Below are 18,909 nucleotides of genomic sequence, written 5' to 3'. Positions count from 1 at the left end.
AATGAGCCAGAATTGAGAATTCTGTCTGATCATTTCTGTGTTCCATCATCAGTGTTAGAAACTTGATAAAGACCCTGAGTTTTACACAGAAATGGCATGACTAGGATGTTAAAGTAATATTAAAACAGTTGAAATTAATGTTCAGCTGCTACACCAAAGATATCAATAGTACTTAGAGGAGCTGATACTATAGAAGCCAGTTGTCACCAAGGTGATCTAGCTAAGACATGACAATGTGTTTGATCTATAGCCACACCAGAACTGACCAATAGTGCTATGCTTTCCCAACTATCGGTACAAATATTTCTTCTAGCCTAATTCTGAAGCATGCCTTTAAGACTTACTGCTATTTATATCATTAAGTTCTCCATTTGAAAATTGTTTGTATTTACCTGTTGTTTGTTCAGAGAATTACATGACAATATATTTTCAACAAATTAATATAAATTATTAGCATTCTATAAATGTACCAATATTTTCTAGTTTATTTTTTTCTTTCTATTTAATTTTATTTTATCTTTTTATCTTATATTATTTTATTTTTAATTTAATTTAATTTATTTTATTATTTTATTTTATTTATTTTATTTATTATTTTGGTGCTATTGAGACAGGGTTCTCCAGGAGTTGCAGCTGAGAAATCACTATGTAGACCAAGCTGGCCTCAATCTTACAGAGATCAGCCTGCCTCTGCCTCCTCTGCCACCTGAGTGATGGGATTAAAGGCTTGTGCCATCATGCCTGGCTAAACCATTGTTGTCCAGAATTTTGAATTATTGTAGAATTTATTCTGATTATTTTTTTCCGGCTTTGCTATTATTGCTGATTATATTTGTAGCTTAATTTAGCTACTATAGTTGATGACATATAAAATTTAGACTATATCTTGCACTTAAAATATTTTCTCATATTGATTTTAGAACTTTATTTACCAATCTTTTAAATCTAGATCTTGTGATGGTAACAGTTTGTGTTTTTTCCCTTTATTTTAAATTACTCTGCATTAAATGAACTATTTTCATTTGTAAATTTGTAACTGTTTTGGAACTGCATAATTGTATTTTCCTTTAGGAATCACTGAAGTTTCCTTCTTTCTTCTGTCAGCTGATATTTTCTTTAAAACACTGGAGTAAATTTTCATTTTGTTCTTTTTTCTTTACTTTTGATCATTGATTTTAATACATGTGATTTAGCTTTCTCATTACCATATATACATATATATATGACAAAATAATATAAAGGAGAGAGGCTTTATTTTAATTTAATTTTCAGATGTTATGGATCATAGTAGCTTGGTCCTATATGCTTAGCCAGAAAGCAGAAGATCAAGGCAGAGAGTGTAGCAGGGGATATTCTTTACCTCATGGGAGAGAGAACCCAGAGAAAAAGACAGGAACTAGTGACCAGATATGACCTTCCAAGTCATATGTGCAGTGAACTACTTCTTTAAAATAGGCATCAACTTATAAAATTTCTATCTCTCCCAAAAATAGTGACATCAGTTGATAAGAATTTAACAAGACCAGTCTGTGGGGGGTATTTCTTATTCAGATCATAACACAACATCCCTGGCTTCAAAATTTATTTTTTTTCTTCCTCCAAGTCTTAAGAGTTACAACATTGCTAAGAGAGTTCAAGTCCAATCTGTTGTGTATGGAGCAGCACTCAAAATAGATAATCATATATATCAGAATATATAGAATTTGAGATTGTGTTTAAGAGTGGATACCTGAATCATGTGGTAGATCTACTTGAAGAATTTTGTGGAACATCTACACTGATTTCCATAGTGGCTTCACCACTTTGCCCTCTGACGTTAATGAATAAGTGTTCCTTTTTCTCCACAGCGTCACCACATTTCTCATCATTTGTTTTTTAGATCTTAGCCATTCTGAATGGGGGAAGATGAAACTTCAAAGCAGTTTTCATTTGCATTTCCCTGATGGCCAAATATATTGAACATTAAAAAAATATTTCTCAGTTATTTCTATTTCATCATTTGAGAACTCTCTGTTTATTTTCTTGCACCAATTTATAATTGGGTTGTGTGGTTTGTTATTCATCCCATAAGCTGCTTCTTCACTCAAACGATGGTATCCTTTGTGTACAGAATATTTTTAGTTTAATGAAGTTCCATTTGTCAGTTCTTGGTATTAATGATTATGCTATTAGGATCCTATTCACGAACTTGTCTCCTGTGCCTATAAGTTCCAGTGAATTCCCTCCTTTTCTGCTACCATATTTTGGGTCTCAGTTCTGATATTAAGTTTCTTGATCCCTTTAGAGTAGAGTTTTGTGCAAGGTGAGAAATAGTCTAGTCCTATTCTTTTACATGTAAACAGTTTGATCAGCAAGATATGTCAAAGATGCTGTCTTTTTTCCAATATTTTTGGTCATTTGTCAAAAATAAGATGGCTGTAAGTGCATGAACTTACATTTGGGTCCTCAATTCTCTTCCATTGATCAATATGTAAGTTATGTCAGGACTATGTTGTTTTTATTATTATGCGTCTGTACTATAAATTGCAATCAGGAATGGTTATGCCTCTCGCACTTCTTTTGTTGCTTGGGATTGTTTTGCTTATTTTTTTTCTATTTCCATAAAATTTTCATGATTCTTTCAAGTTCCTGGGATAACAGTCTTGGAATTTTATGAGAATTGAATTTAATCTGAAGATTGCCTTTGATGGGATGTCCAGTTTAGTAATATTGATCCTACCTATCCATGAGCATGGGAGGCATTTCCATCTTCTGTTCATCTTCTCCAATAGTTTTTTTGAATGTGTTATTGTGTTATACTTTTTATTATACACGTTTTTCACTTCCTTGGTTGCATTTATTCCAAGATATTTTATTTTGGGGGGTATCCATGAATGGGATTATTTCTCTCTCTCTCTCTCTCTCTCTCTCTCTCTCTCTCTCTCTCTTTCTCACTGTGTTTGTTGTTGGTTAACTACAATTCAAGGGGAATTCAGTGCCCTTTTCTGACCTCCATGAGCATTGCATGTCACAGGAGCACTTGCAGGAAATACATTCATACACACAAAATAAAAGTAATAAATAAGGCCCTGCTGTCTTGCCTCCAGCCAGTCAGCAGGCCATCAGGCCAGGTCCTGCTGGCTCTGCCTCTACTGTGAGCCCTGCACTCACCTTCCACAAGTGGCCCCTGAACTCCGTGAGGGTCCACTCTGCAAAGTAACCAACTGGAGTCCCAGTGGAATAGAAGATGAAATCGACTGAATTAAGTGAAGATGTAGAAGAAGTTCTAAAAAGTAACAATGCAAAGGTGGAGACAGGGATTGACAATGCTGTGCTGGGTGCTGTAGGAATTCCAGGGCCTCTGAGAAGCACCCTCTGGACAGTGTCTTCATGCCCTCCGGGATTGCAGCAAACAGGAGCAACCAGGCAGCTAAGACCAGCCAGACGCTTTCCCCAGCTTGAAGAGGCAGAGGCTGATACCAGAGGCACTTCTGGCAGGTATATGGAATTGTGATAACAGCTCTCCCTGCCAAGGCAATGGAGAGCAGGTCAACAGAGGCAGGAGTGTGAGCTCTGTGTGGCCAAGCGAAGAAGAGCTCCCCCAGTGACACCACTGTCCCTTCCTACAAGAAGCCTCTCTATGGTATCTCCCACAAGATCATGAAGAAGAGCCCTTCCTCAGGTGACACGCTCAGCCCCTATGAGCTCTTTGAGAAGGCAAACCCCAGCAATAGCCACGCCCCTGCTCCTGCTGAATGAGTCTCAGAACCGGGAATGTGGTGCTGGGGCAGCCTCTGATGGTGACCCTGATATCTGCTTCCTGATCCAGAAGATGTTCTACATGCTCAACAAGCTCACGTCCAACATGTTCCAGCTCCACAGCAAGGTGGATCTATTCTCCCTGGAGGTGAGTCGCATCAAGAAGCAGGTGAGCCCCTCTGAGCTCGAGGCCAAGTTCCAGCCTCACCAGAAGCTACGTGGAGGTCTAATACCCCTCTGTGGAGGACCAAGCCATGTGGAAGGCTGAGTGCTTGCCACAGCTCAAAGGCTTCTTCAGCTGCTTTTGTGCCCAGCGGGAAATGGAAGACAGGCCAGGTCACCAACTTCTTTGAAGCAGACCAAGTGGATGCTGACAACTTCTTGGACAAGGACTAAGAGGAGGCCCTGTCTCTGGACCGTAACAGCACCATTGCCTCAGACCATGTGGTCGACACGCAGGACCTCACTGCGTCCACGGATGAAGCCTCCTCCCTAGGTGAATTTGCGGTGTTCCTCCTCCACCGGCTCTTCCCGGAGCTCTTTGACCATCCGAATCTGGGCGAGCAGTACAACTGCTATGGTGATGGGGGCAAGCAGGAGCTGGACCCACAGAGACTGCAGATCGTCGGCAACTATACTGAGATCTGATTCCCTGACATGCAGGAGGAGGAGCCCGGGTTCAGCAGTGTGCCCAGCGCATGGGTGATGAGTCAGAGGGCCTGGGCCTGGAGGGGTCCCCCACAGGATGACTGCTACTACTCCTCAGCTTGACCGACGACATATCCGTGGTCAAGGTGGAGGACAACTTTGAAGGCAGCCTATCCGGCAGGTGCTCCAAGAAGATCTAGCTGATGCCCATTGATTTTTGACAAGCTGGAGATCCTGCAGCCTGACTTCGGAGTGCCAGACTCCTACTGCCGGCTCAGCAAGGAGCAGCTGTGCAGTATCTATGAGAGCAGACTTTCTTGGGTCTGTCCTCTATTTGTTGTCGGGCAAGAACAAGGAGGTACCCGAGATCATGCAGCAAAGCCTGTCTGTGGGCAACTTCGCTGCCTGCCTCCTAGTCAGGCTCTTTCTGGAACTTTTCACCGCTGAGATCCTTCGACTATAGTACAACCACTCCGGGGCTTGCAACAAGAAGCAGCTGGACCTCATGCAGCTGAGGCTCATCTGCCGTTATGTGGAAGCTGCCTACTCGGTGGAGAAGATGAAGGAGGTATGGCACCATAAATGTATCCCCAGCATTGAAGAGCGGTGTCACTGCCCCAACAGGAAAAAGTGCGACATCCTCAAGAAAGCCAAGAAAGTGGAAAAATGACAGGTCTGGGGGCAGACCAGGGATGGGGGCAGACCAGGGACTTAGGGCACCAAAGGCTGAATCATGGGGCTCTTGGGACTGAGCATCACATTGAAGCATGTGTGGATGATATCCACGGACAGGCACCTTATGTCAGTGGGGAGTGATTTCATATATTTGCACAGGTAAACACCCACCCAGCCACGAGAAAGAAGCCTTGAATTTAGTCTCTTGTAGTCATGACTTTGTTCTTTGTTACCTGGTGACACAACTCAAGTTTTAGGGTATCCAAGTTGTGAGATCAGAGGTATTGGCAGAGTAGGGTCCCCTCTCCCTGGTAGTGCCCTCTCCACGCCTTACAATTCAAAATGTAAATTCAGCAACTTGTTTCTTTCCCCACATTTCACACCACACCTTCCATTTTTATCTTTTTTTTTTTTTAAAAAATGAATGAATCCTTTTAAAAAAACGAATCCTTTAAAAAAATCATTGGGCTATTCTGGACCCATATTACTTAGAAAAAAAAATAAGTCTTTTAAAATATTTGAGATGATGCAGGCTTTTAATCCCAGCACTCAGGAGGCAGATGCAAGGGTATCTCCGTGAGATTAAGGCCAGCCTGGTCTCATAGCTAGTCTAGGCCAGCAGTGGCTACAGGGAGACCCTGTCTCCAAAAGACAGAATTTATATATATACATATTTGAGATGAGATAAGATGACTTCAGTTGCTGGAATTTTTAAAGATGAATTTAGGTTAATGATTTTTTTTTTAGAAATGCCATGTTCAGACGACAGCTTCAAGTGGCATAACAACTATTCTTACTAGTAAGACTCTGATAGAGTCCATATACTATGCGTGTTGCAGTAGAGGGCTTGGAATAGGCATAGTGTGGAGCCCTTTCTTACTATATTCAATTTTCCTTCTACTGTAGTACCCAGGAAGCTGACTTGTGGCTTAACCTGTCTGCCACTACCATGTGGGTAGAATAGTGTCCTCACTGTGTAGATGAGAACACTGGAAGATGGTGATATGAATGTAGATAGATGTGGAAACATGATCCACAGTGATTCATGTGAATTGTGTTCTTCCACAGCCCCATTGACGTTAGGTCAAGGTGTAGCCAATGAGGTGGGAAGCAATGAGCTACATTTTCTACACAAGAAAATTACGGACACACATAGATGTTGGTTAGAGGGGCACACGCACATTGGAAAACAATGTATAGGGACATCTGACTTCTTGTGTGATATAAGGGTCAACTTCTTTTGAGTACACCAAGAACTGTTTCTTTCTATGTATTTGTACTGAGTCCAAGTTCTCAGACCTCAGTGTTAGCTCCTTCCATGAGCATCATGTCCTTATTGATCCAGAGAGGTCCTGGGCATTGGCACTTTTGCAGGTACTGAAAGGACACAGATCATCTTAAATGAAGCTCCCATGTCCCTTCCCAGCCCCAGTCAGACCTTTCCCCTAAGACCCCTAGATAGTTCTGTCCTACATAGCCCATGAAGATGCACCTCTCCCTACCCTTCTACAATGGGGCCACATGCCTAAGAAGGGAAGGAAACAGTCTAACCCAAACTGAATCCATCCTGCCACAGATCTGAAAGATAATTGAATTATCCAGGGTAAAACCCTTGTGAGAGGTTACAGATTTCATAGCTTAGTGGCTTAATATTTTTGCTACCTTACTATGAATAAATTACAGAAATAATCTATGAGTTTTCTTCATAAAGAACCTTAGTCTAGTAGCCGTGTGACATAATTTTGCCTGTACCCCATGGGCATTTAAAAAATAATAGAATTTTTAAATGTAAAGTTTCTATTCACTGTCATTTTCAGATTATTTCTGACAGATTATTTTTGCAGCATCTTCACATCTAAATTGTGAAGTTTAGAAGTGGAAGTGAAGTAGATGTGGAAACAGTGATGTGTATCACAGTCCACAGTGATTCATGTGAGGGACTTCCCAGGGACTCCGTGTTACTCAGTGTCACATTCTCACACCTGCACAGATAATTTCTCCTCACTAAATAAATAACCATTAATGTGAAATGAGGGGGACCTCCAGAAGTAAAAAGTTCACCTTCTTTGCGCCCAGAAAGAAGGGCTAGGGACAGCCAGGCTACTCACTTTTTGGCCCCTCACTTGAGCCTTTCTCTAATGCTTTAGTCCCTCTAACACACACACACACACACACACACACACACACACACACACCACACTACCCCAAATATGGCTGTGTGGCACTTTCCCACTAGCCCACTGGTTGGCAAGGATCCCATGGAATTTTTTTGGTGTTGAGAATGTATCCAAGTGGATTCCAAGCCATGTGAAAATTGTCGTGCTTTCTAAAGGGTGTAATGTGACCTTACAGTGTCAGAAGCACAATCTTTTATTCAGTTTTTAGAAGTTCTGTCACATCAGAAGAATTGAGAACTTCTAGGAATAAAACATGTCTCTTTGTAACCTAGAATCTGTTAAATATTGGGAAACTATATTTTGGTTTCCTTAGCACTATTACTATGCAGAGCTTCTTTCCCCACAAACCCCATAGTCCCTTTCAGCTAGGAGAGATGGCTATACTCTGAAAGCTGTTTCTTGTCCCTTGGACTGTCTGGTGTCCTCACTTACCCATCCATACAGGTGGGCATGTTGTTTTTTTCATGAAGTAATATAAGTACAAAAAACTTATTTTTTTAGAATTTAATGCTTCATAAAAATCTGTTGGCAACTCCTTTCCTTGTCACCCGTCTAAATTTTTTGGAGTTTGCTTGTGTTTCGGGTTTTTTTTGTTTTGTTTTGTTTTCTGTTTGTTTTTTTTTTCCTTATATCCAGAGACTGAAGATTATCACAGATACATTCTAGCATTAAGTAAACTAGTATGTCACAGTAAGTGGTAGTACTCATGCTTTTCTCTGTAAGTTGTTAAAGAATGTATGAAGATAGTCGTGAATGTAAAGTTTTCAAATCCTGCTTTAGTTCATGTGACTGTGTCTGTATGAGGAGAAACATTTGACAGGGTATAAAGTGTCCAGTGTCATTAGCTCTCACATGCATACACCACACACACATACACACACACACACACACACACACACACACACACACATATACATCAATGAAAAGAAATATGAAAGAGAAAAAGAAAGATGTATCAAGAAATGGAATCTACAAAAAAAGTATTTTGCTAATATACTACTTAAAGATAAATGGCTTCAGGTTTTCATTGTAAGATTTGTAAAAGACAAAGACTGAGATTTTTTAATCATTCTTATTCAGTGTCTAAATTGAAATATTAGCTAGAGAAAATGGGGGAAAGGTAAGATAAATGGAGTGGTAAAAATAGTCATTGGGAATGAACATAGTTCTTTTCACCACAGATTGTGATTGACACATAGATCCACAACTGCTCAAAGTGCAGAGAATAAGAGACTGGCATGACAGCATGGACAAAACCTGCTTATACATAATCTAGAGAAAATTCCCAGCATGGGGAGGGGTTTGAGCATGACTACACCTTTAACTGAGGAGTCACTGGCAATTGATGTCTTCTGGAAGAGGGAGAATCTATTTTCTTTAAAGATATGCCCTCTGGTAAGTTGACCACTCTTCAGTGAATGGCCACACACTGAAGAACACATGGGTAGTACAAACTGGACTTGATGGATTTAGAATTAAATGAGGACACTACAATGGGTGGGTAGGATATAGAAGTGGATATAACAGTTATAGGAGTGAGTATGATCAAAATGTATGAAATTCTCAAAGAGTGAATAAAAATATTTTTAAAAAAATACACTTTCTCTAGGCATGAGGAAGAGTATGACAGAGCAGGGGACTTGACATCCTTCTCTGTCCTATGTGTGCAATGGCATATGCACCACAAAAATATACATACACACCCATATATATCACAAATTAATCTCCATAACCTTTATAATATAATGAAACAAATAGAAAAGACATTTCAACTCAGGGCATAGCATGGGTGAACACTATGGGAATTTGGTTCAGTGGTACAAGCCAGGCATACAGACAAATAGTTTGATTTTGATTATGTGAGGAAGTTAGAGCAGTCAGATTCAGAGACAAGTAGCATGGTGATTTGCAGGCACCAGTGAACAAGGGCTTAATGATAGGAATCATTCTTTAAAGGATACAGAGTTTGCTTTTCACAATGCAGTGTTCTGGAGAATCCTATAATGACAATGTGATTGTTCTTAATACTCATAAATGCAGTCTTAAAATTACTAATATTTTGAATGTTATCCATTTTGAAAAGAGCATTTCAATGAAATAAGAATAAGCATATAGACACTATGTTTTTAGGAGTCAATTTTTTCTAATTATTGTTCTACAAAGATCCCTAGTGCATCTTTCAGAAAATGTTTAAAAATTGCATCTCCTAAAATTAATGACACTACATAAAGCTCTTTTATTATATTATTTATTCCAGAAACACCATTTGTGTAAGGCCTATATTACAAATTGTATCAGATGTAAAGGAAAATCAAAGTATGTAGAATTTACATCATTTTTCACTTTCATGAGTTTATAAGCAGTATTTATAGCATCTTCATAGTCATGAGGTGATATGTCCTCAGTCTACACTGTTGTGTATATTTAAAATTAATCAATTCGATGCTTTTTTAAATGCATGTGTTCAATAGAATAATTTTTTACAAATTTCTATGAAATTTCAAAGTTGGAGAGAGCTAAAGGTGAATAAAAAACAAAGAAGTCATTTCTATTACCAAGATGCACCATGAGGTCACGTCTTCAGAAAAGACTATTTGGTCTGAGACACAAGAATGACATACTAGAAGAGAAGAGTGAACCCATAAGTAGATCTTCACACATGGGGATCTATTGTACAGATTCAGCTTTAAAGACTGACTTTCTATGTAGGAGAAATGTAAGAGCACAATTTTAACAACAGTAAGTTTCATCAGGTGATGTCTTAAGACAAATTTGATACATTTTACCTAGGTTCAAACTGTCAGTTGCTACAGATTTATATTTTAACGGTAGAAGTAACAAATCAGGGCATTTCATGATTGAAATAGATGGTAAGAAGAAAACATTCTAAAATAAGTTTTTATAAATTTAAGAATGGAAGACATTGGTTTAAAAAATAAGGAAATGCATCTATAAGCAAAAATAGCAAGAGATTTTCCATCTAAAAGAATAAATAGATTTCTTTTTAACTATTTTTATTGAATTTTGTGCATTTCACATAATACATCTTCATTATGTTTAGAACTCACCCCCTACCCACCCCCCTGTAGCTCCACGATTGGATTTCATACATCCTGTCATATATGTTAAGGCCAATCAAGTAAAAATTGTGTCTTGGGATTGATTCTTTCTCATCTTTACAAAAATTTTCAATTGAGAATTTAATACATGATATAGTGCATTTTTATCAAATCCTTTCCCCTCTCCCTCCCTCCCAACGCCTTCCATTCCTAGCAATACCACTTTTTCCTCTCAGGTGCATATGTTCTTTAATAAATATACTGAGTGCATTTAGTGCTGCAAGGACATCCATGAGTATAAGCCCAATCACTGGAATGGGGCAATCAGGAGTGACATTCAAACCCAAAAGACCCTCCCATGCCACCATCATTTTGCACTAGCTCCCCAGCTAGGGGTGGGACATTGTGAGTCACCTTATCGTTCCCGTTTAGTTTTGGCTGACTTGATCTTGTGTATGTCTTGTGCAAGTAGTCACATCCACAGTGAATTCAATGAGTGCAAAGTCTGGGTTATGTCCAAAACACACTATTCAACAGCAAGGCTCTACTACCTTTGACTCTTACAATCTTTCTGCCTCATGTTCTTGCTCATTTTTAAGGACAAAAGACATATTAAGCTTTGACATCCTGAAGACTTAATTTATCTTAAGTAACTGATTAGGAGTCTTATCTACAAACGAATTCAATTTTTGACTTTATAGATCTCACATTTGAATCTTTTGGGGAATATAATTCAAATCTTGACATACGAATATATAAATTTCAGAACTAGTGAGCTAATTTAAATGTTTATTGGCAGCTGACAGCTGCTGCTGGAGGGAGATTCAATGCTTTTTGGAGGGTGTGGTCACTGGTAAGTTTCCCACTTTCCCATTTATGGCCCCATACCAATGCACCTACAGGCAGCACTAATTGGAATTGTCAAATTATTTTAAAAAAAAGAGAGAACATGAAGATGGGAGGGCCTCTGTTAGGGGAGATATAAGGAAGTTGAATGAAGGAAATGTGGGGTGTGAATGTGACCATGTTCCATTATGAACATATATGAAATTCTCAAGAATAAAAAAAAAAGGCTGGAGCTGGAGAGACAGCTCAGAGGTTAAAAGCATTGATTGCTCATGCACAGGACCCAGGTTTGATTCCCAGCACCCACATGGTGGCTCTGAACCATCCTTAACTACAGTTCCAGGGGAATCTGAACCCTTCTTCTGACCTTCACGGCATTGCATGACACGGGTGCTCTCACATACATGCAGGCAATACACTCATACACATAAAATAAAAATAAAATATTTTTAAAAATGATAAATTTTAAAAACTCGTTTCTCATACCATTTCTGATTCTACCTGTACAATTTAAAACATACTACTGAGAAATGTGAATTTTTTTATATTTTGTACACTGTATTTTTCGGTATAGTGTAGATTAGCACTGCACATTCTAGTACTGCAGAACAGTTGCAAATTTGACTCATTTATAAATTTATACTATTATTTATAATGTGTGTTTTCATTTTTTTCTTTTCTTCAGTTCTCTAAATACACACAACAGTTTATTCTCCATTCCTCCAGGAATCACTGGAGTAGTTGTTATTACTGTAGGCAAACAGAAGTGCAGAAGAGAAGATGTCTTCCTTTTACAGCAAAAAATTAAACCCAAACATTAAATGAGGATGTAAATGATGCTAACTGTGGAAAATATTATCTAAAATACATTGATAAAATTAAATTACAGAAATTCACAAGAACATTTGTAAATAAATATTATTTGCCAGTAACAGCTTGCTTTGTGAAGCAATATAAAGAACTGGAGAAAGAGAGAGAAGAAATATAAAACTCCATCAGCTGAAGCATGTCTAAGTCCTTCAAAAGCTATAAATATGGCTAACATGAATGAAATATTTATTAGATATGTGAGGGGAAGCAGATTTGATTCTAGTGATAGGATAGAGCTTTCTAAATTATGAAATAGATTTTAGACTTACTTCTGAGCAAGGGAATGAAATAATGGTATATTTTCATTTTATGAAACCGACAACTTAGGCATATTTAGTTGAAAATAGGATTTATTCCTATAAAGAGAATAATAAAGTAAAATGAGAGGCAAACAAGGAAGCCAAAGTCCTAAAGCTGGTATCAATGACGAGCTAGCCCCTAGCATCAGTGTAAATATAATCACAAATTTGTTTTCCCCACTGTGTTTGAAGGGAACAGAAGCAGTAGAAGATTTACCAAGAAAACTAAAAATATTTAACTTTTGATATCATTCTCTAACATAAAGCCATAATATACTATTATTTATAATGTATTTTTGAAATACTATTATTTATAATGTATATTTTGGAAAATCTGCAAAATATTTTTTTTAGTCTTTTTGAGACAGGGTCTCTCTGTAGCCCCCACTGTCCTGGAACTCACTGTGTAGACCAGGCTGGCCTTGATCTCACAGAGATCAACCTGCCTCTGCCTCCCAAGTGCTGGGATTAAAGGTGTGTGCCACCATGCCCAGCTGCGAAATAGCTCATTTTTAAAACTATAATTGACTAATACTGCTGTTAATTTCTGTCCATGTTTTATTCATAATCTAATTTACTTGTAATTTGCAGGTACAGTGTAGACACAACTACTTGTTATTGGTATAAGGGGATTTTTGTCTGGATGTATTATTTGTGACTTTAACGTGGCTCACAATTACTACTGACTTTTAGTAATATTCCCTGCACTGATATTGTTAAAATGTTTTTATCTAACAAATGTTTTATAGAATCATGAAGATCTTTCTTATCATTTAAGTTTACTGCAAACACAGTGTATATCAGGAATACCTACTTTTGTTTTAGATAGTGCTTTATTTGGCCCCACTGATTTCCATTCTCAAAGTCACTAGCCACAGTAACATATAAGAACATAGCAAGAAATTTTATGAAGTGTTCCTCTCTGCTATCAATACATTTTAATATTTTTATTTCTTCAGTAATAGGATAGTAAAAAGAAATCAAGAAGGAAACAGGGAGTAGCTATTGATCACTATTTGTAAATTTCCTGAAAGGCAACAATGAAGGAATCATTGTTTTTCTTTGAAAGAGAAGTGATTTCACTTAAAAAAAAATCAGAGTGATGTGGTTGAATAAAAAAAGAAAATAACTCAGATTCATGAGCTCAGAGTGGCATGTATTAACTATTTCTCTACTTTTATCCAAGAGCTGATCCTTGTGAGTCAACTTCAGTTTATCCCTCTGTGCCATAAACTAGCTAGATTTATTTTCTCTAGTAATAGATAGTGACTTTTTTTACCTTGAATCTTCGCTTATGATGCTAAGATATAGACATCATAGTATTTAAATATAAAATCAGCAAAGTAAGTGCTATTTTATGCATAATTACTATGGGACTATCAGAAAGACAAGATAGGAGTTTAATGTTTTTGAATGAATCAACATCTAAAATAATATTGCCCTCTTCATTTCTCAGAAATGAAAATATCATCATATAAATATTCCATCTTTTCATTATAAATCTTACACCACTTTCATCTTAGTTTTCTGAAAGTTTCTGTATAGTTACTCTTATTTTATCATTGAAAACTGGAGCACTAAGTAGAAAGACTAAGCGCAGAAGACAGGTACCATTTTCCAGGTGAGCCACATAAAACCCTCACACCATCTGCTTCAGAGTTTAGTACGCCAGGTGTTCTTACAGGGATACAGCCATAAATTGAAATTCTAGTTTTATATGAGATTTGAACAATCAGCAAATTCCTCCACTCACGTAAAAGAGTTCAACACATCTTGGTATATTTGTGTGTTTTCTGAAAACAATTGTCTTTTGGTTGTGAGTTCCCACTTTTGTTTGCTTCTTTTATTTACTTACATTGTTTTGTAACAGTTGAGTAGTCAGATTACAAAGAAATATGTTTGATATATTATTTTACATCAAAACTTTGCAGTACTCAAAGACCAACATTACTTTACCAAATGTCAGGAATAAAAGAAATAGATTAATAAATAGTTTTGAGGGGTGGTAAAATCATGAAATAATGTTTTGAGCAATTGTTTTGAAAAATATAGCAGGAAATATAAGGTGATATTTATGAATTAATCTAACATTAATCAGACCAAGATGCCAAGAAGGGAGGACATGAGGAAGACTAAATGATAACATTGATTTGTTGTATAATTTTGATCTACTTGTCTTCTGGCTATTGCATATGCATTTCATAACAACAGCTAATACATTAATTTTTGAACATTCAGTGATGAATTTAATCAGCATCATCTTAGTAGTGAAAAATTAAAATCTTATAAAAACATATTTCTGCATTAGACTATGGATATTTACAAAATTTTATTAGGGCAAAATTTATAAGAATTGGTAAATACAGAACTAGAGAGAAAGCTCAGTGGTTAATATCACTGGATGACAGTACAGAGAACCCAAGTTTGATTTCCAGCACACAGATGGTGGCTAAAAACCATCTGTACCTCTAGTTTTGGGGGATAGGACAGGTCTTCTGACACCCACTGGTGGTTACTTAGATGTATGAAGGCAAAACACTCATACACAAACAAACAAATGAACAAATAAACAATTGATAAATAAATTTTAAAAAGAACTGATAAATTCTCCTGGGTCTCTGAAATCTTCAAATATCTGACACTAAAAATAAATTTCTAATAAATTGAAGAGTGTGTGGGGATACTTACGCAAGGATCCTGAAGATTCTACTCTATCTTGGTAGAAACACAAACTTACTTGAAGGACTGTGCATTGATGAGCTGCCGAAACCTTTCAATTAATTAAATCGCTATATTTGGCTCTGTCTCTGGTGGGTTGACTGCTTATCCCAAGCAGGTGTTGATGGATTAGGACATTTCTCTCTGGTTGATTCCTGATTAAATTTGGACAAAAACCTGACAGCTGTCATGTCTGTTTCCTGTAAGTCTTTCCTCATATCAGCAACTGCAGAGTTTACCACACAAAGGAAGGCTGCAAGGGCCAGCTTGTGCAGAGAATCTTTAACATAGATAAATATACGCTTCCTCAAAACGTCATCTTAATTGTCTCTTACTCAGCTACAAGATGACTCATTTAAACTGAAGAAAAGCACTATTTAACATCTTGTTTCTTGAATAAAATTTAAAATAAGAGTGAGTTTTAAAAAATTTTTGCCTGAACTTTTAACTGATTCACAGATGAAATATTCTTCTGCTCTCCAGAGTCTCACTCTTAAGTTTATACAGTTGAGCATGAGTGCATATTTAATATTTTCTCATTATTTGTGGTTTGGCTACCCTGAGTTCTTTCTAAAGCATTTCTGTCTGGAAACATTGAATAAATTGGAATCAATATCATAAAGCAAGATATTTTTCATTATTCCTCTATTTTCTTAGTGTTCAAATAAATTAAACATATGACATTATATGAGGGAAAATTGATTTAGAAGAGACATTTCATATAATCCTGATTCCCCTCCTTGACAGATATATTGTGTTACTCTTTTTTTTTCTTTTTGATGGGTAGCATGAAACAAGTTATCAGAAAATTTACACATAGTATTTTGCTTACATATGCACGAGCTTATTATATCTTTTTTTCCTAAAAGGTAATAACGTGCCTTGTTTTGCAGCAAGGAAAACACAAATCTTTTAATCCATCCACTTTTCTTTTATATATTGTACCACAAACTAAAGAAAATAGAGATGGTTGTGGGACAAGTAAGCATGCTGGACTGTAGATGGGTTCTTCTTTCCCTTCCTTACTGGATCATATAGGTGTGTTAAGTATCTCCTTCTCTCTGTCTTGGTAGTTCTCCTTGCTCTGTCCATTCAATGACCAGTGAAGATTGCAGTGTAAATCCCCACAATTCTACCATTTGGGTCTAGAATTTGATGAAAACCTGCCCAAGTCAGTGGACTCTTATTCTCAGAACTTCAGGAGTGACAGAGTGATGCTTTCAACTCTGTCATGACAAAATGGTGGTGAGCTTCTCATGGAGAATCTACATGGAATGACAAATATACTTTTCTCCTTTGCTTCCATAGTAGAAAATTTTGAAACAGTGTTTCAATGACCTCTTGAAATACATCCCTAAGTAAGAACAAACTCTTCACAGGCATCATAATGCCCCGGGAAACTCAGTTGTTCCCTACCTTCTCTGCATTATCTTCTCTGAAAATTCCTCTGCCTCTAACATTGATTGTGCTTAAACCTGTCTACAGCTTTGTATTCAAAGAAAATGGATACAAAACCTAAGGAAAATAACATTTAGTTTCTCTCTCATGGACTTCCAATTATGAAAATCATTCGGTTTTCATGGGAAAGTAATGTATGGATCAATATCAGCATGTAATTCAATATTATTTAACAAAAACATATATAAAACATATATTTATAGTCAGAAAAAATAGATGATTATGATTTCATTTTAGTTCATTTTTAAGAGAATGAATACCTGATAAACAAGCAGGGTTACTGAGGAATAATAAAAATGATGGCACACTTCCATCTTCTTCTTGGTCTGAAACAAAGACTTGGGGACTCCCAATCCAGCTGGCAGGGTTATCCTTCCAGCCCACTAGTTCAGACCAGCTCAGATAGGAATGACTCTAAAGCTGGACCCTCTTCATTTGACTCCGTAAACTGGTCAACCTTCTCTTCTTTGTTTGAGTGGACCAATTCAAATATAGTGTTTGGGAAACTTCTAAAACCCATGAAACCCAGTTCTTCCTCAGCAGGGCTTTGAATTCTTAGGTTTTGAATTCCTCTTTCTACTAGTATAAAGCTTTATTTCTCTGTGTGAGTGTATGTATGGATATGTGACTTTTTTTCAATAAAAGTTTGTTTGTTTCTTGCTCTCTGTTTTCTATTTCCGGTCTTTTAATTCTTTGATTCGTCAAGAAAACAAATCCAACACCCACATTATTTCCAATCTTGCCATTATACAATAACATTGGTGCAACCCAGTAAAAATAATGGACAAATTTCCCTTTTAAATGAATAAAGTAAATATAAAATAAACATGCATATTATAAGGATTTTGCATCATAAAGATGATAAAATCTGGATGAACTTAATTAAAATCCATTGATTTTTCATTTGTTAAATTATCTGAACCTGCTACTTCCCTGGGCCAGGAGGACCTACTGCAGGCCTCTCTCCTACCTGAAGGCCTCTCTCTGGGGTAAGTCCATTGTGCCATCTTCCTTGACTCCCCGAGCCCCATTCACCCTCCCATCCCTGCCTCTCTCCTCCGAGTTTGGGCCTTGACCCATTCCTTGTCTTGGGGCTCCAGACACCTGGGGAACCAATACTGCTCCCTGATCCTTTTCATCCAGACCAATCGAGTGCCATCTCTGGGTCCCAGGAGTTCTGCCTCTGTGCCTGGCCGGGCCCTCACCTCCCTCTTCTTCCATGGGCCTGCGGGACCCTCCCACAGGACTCTCTCCTACCTGCAGGCCTCTCTAGAGGTTAAGTCCATTGTGCCCTCTGTGCCTTGACTCCCCTAACCCCATTCACCATCCCACATATGCCTTTCTGCTCCGAGTATAGGCCATGCCCAATTCCTCGTTTTGGGGCCCCAGACACCTGGGAAACTAATACTGCTTACTGATCCTTTTCATCCAGATCAAAGTAGTGCCTTCTCTGGGCCCCAGGAGCTCTGCATCTGGGCCTGGTCCCCTCTGTCAACTCCCTCTGCTTCCCTGGGCCTGCAACACCCTCCAGCCTCTTTCTGGGATGCTGGGGTTGACCTTTCCCTTCTGGATCCTTTGCATCCAGACCAACTCAACCTCTCAGTGCAGTCCTCAGGAGGCCTTGGGGCCTATTCCAGTCCCATCTTCCTTTGATTCCCTTGGTGGCCCTGCCACCAGCAGCCCTAGACCAGCAGCTTTCCTGGGCCAGGCTCCCAGGCCAGTCCAACCCCCAAATTCCTGAGGCCAAAATTCTTCCAGGAGGGATGCATAACTTAGGAGAAAGGCTGAAAACATCTGACCCTCACCTGAATTGGGCCTCTGTGGGAACTCCTGAAGACAAAAGCAATCTGGCCACTCCAATATAAAATCAAAAGAGAGAACTGGAAGCTTAGACAAACCAGCTATTCATGCCCAAAATAAACCACAAAGAAACCTAAAGTTCACAAAAAGAAGCAGACCTAAACTTTCAAAAGAGAGAACCAGTAGCTTAGCTGAACCAGTTTTCATTCCCCAAAAGTAAACCACAAAGGCACATAAAGTTTACAAAAAGAAGCAAACCTAAACTTGAAGGCTTGACTCTCACACAAGAATCAGAAACTACAAAAGAAATTCACATGTTAAAATCATAGAGAAAAAAATAACATGAAAAACCAAAATAACATATCCCCACCAAGAGCACAATTAGAACCGCCTAGAGACAATGCAGGGCATGGAACTCAAAAGAACAATTACAAACATGATAAAAGAATTCAGGGAATTTAAAGAAAACACTAAAAATGAAATCAAAGAACTGAAGGAAGATAGGGGTAAAATGAAGGAATTCAGAAAGGAGTTAGAAATATTTAAGAATACTCAGGCTGAAATGAAGAAGGAAGTGGAACACTCAGTAAGCCAATTAGAAATGACAGGAGAAAGCCTCAC

General features: G+C 37.9%; 1 pseudogene; it reads left to right on the top strand.

Moving 5' to 3' along the window:
- The first annotated feature begins 3,226 nt into the window (after positions 1 to 3,226).
- On the top strand, positions 3,227 to 4,833 carry LOC103739740 (annotated as a pseudogene).
- The last annotated feature ends 14,076 nt before the right edge of the window (positions 4,834 to 18,909 follow it).

This window comes from Nannospalax galili, unplaced genomic scaffold, assembly GCF_000622305.1.
Source record: "Nannospalax galili isolate Female #2095 unplaced genomic scaffold, S.galili_v1.0 scaffold79, whole genome shotgun sequence".
Classification (NCBI taxonomy): domain Eukaryota; kingdom Metazoa; phylum Chordata; class Mammalia; order Rodentia; family Spalacidae; genus Nannospalax; species Nannospalax galili.
Note: the sequence above shows the minus strand (reverse complement) of the source record. Positions and strands in the feature narration are given on the sequence as shown.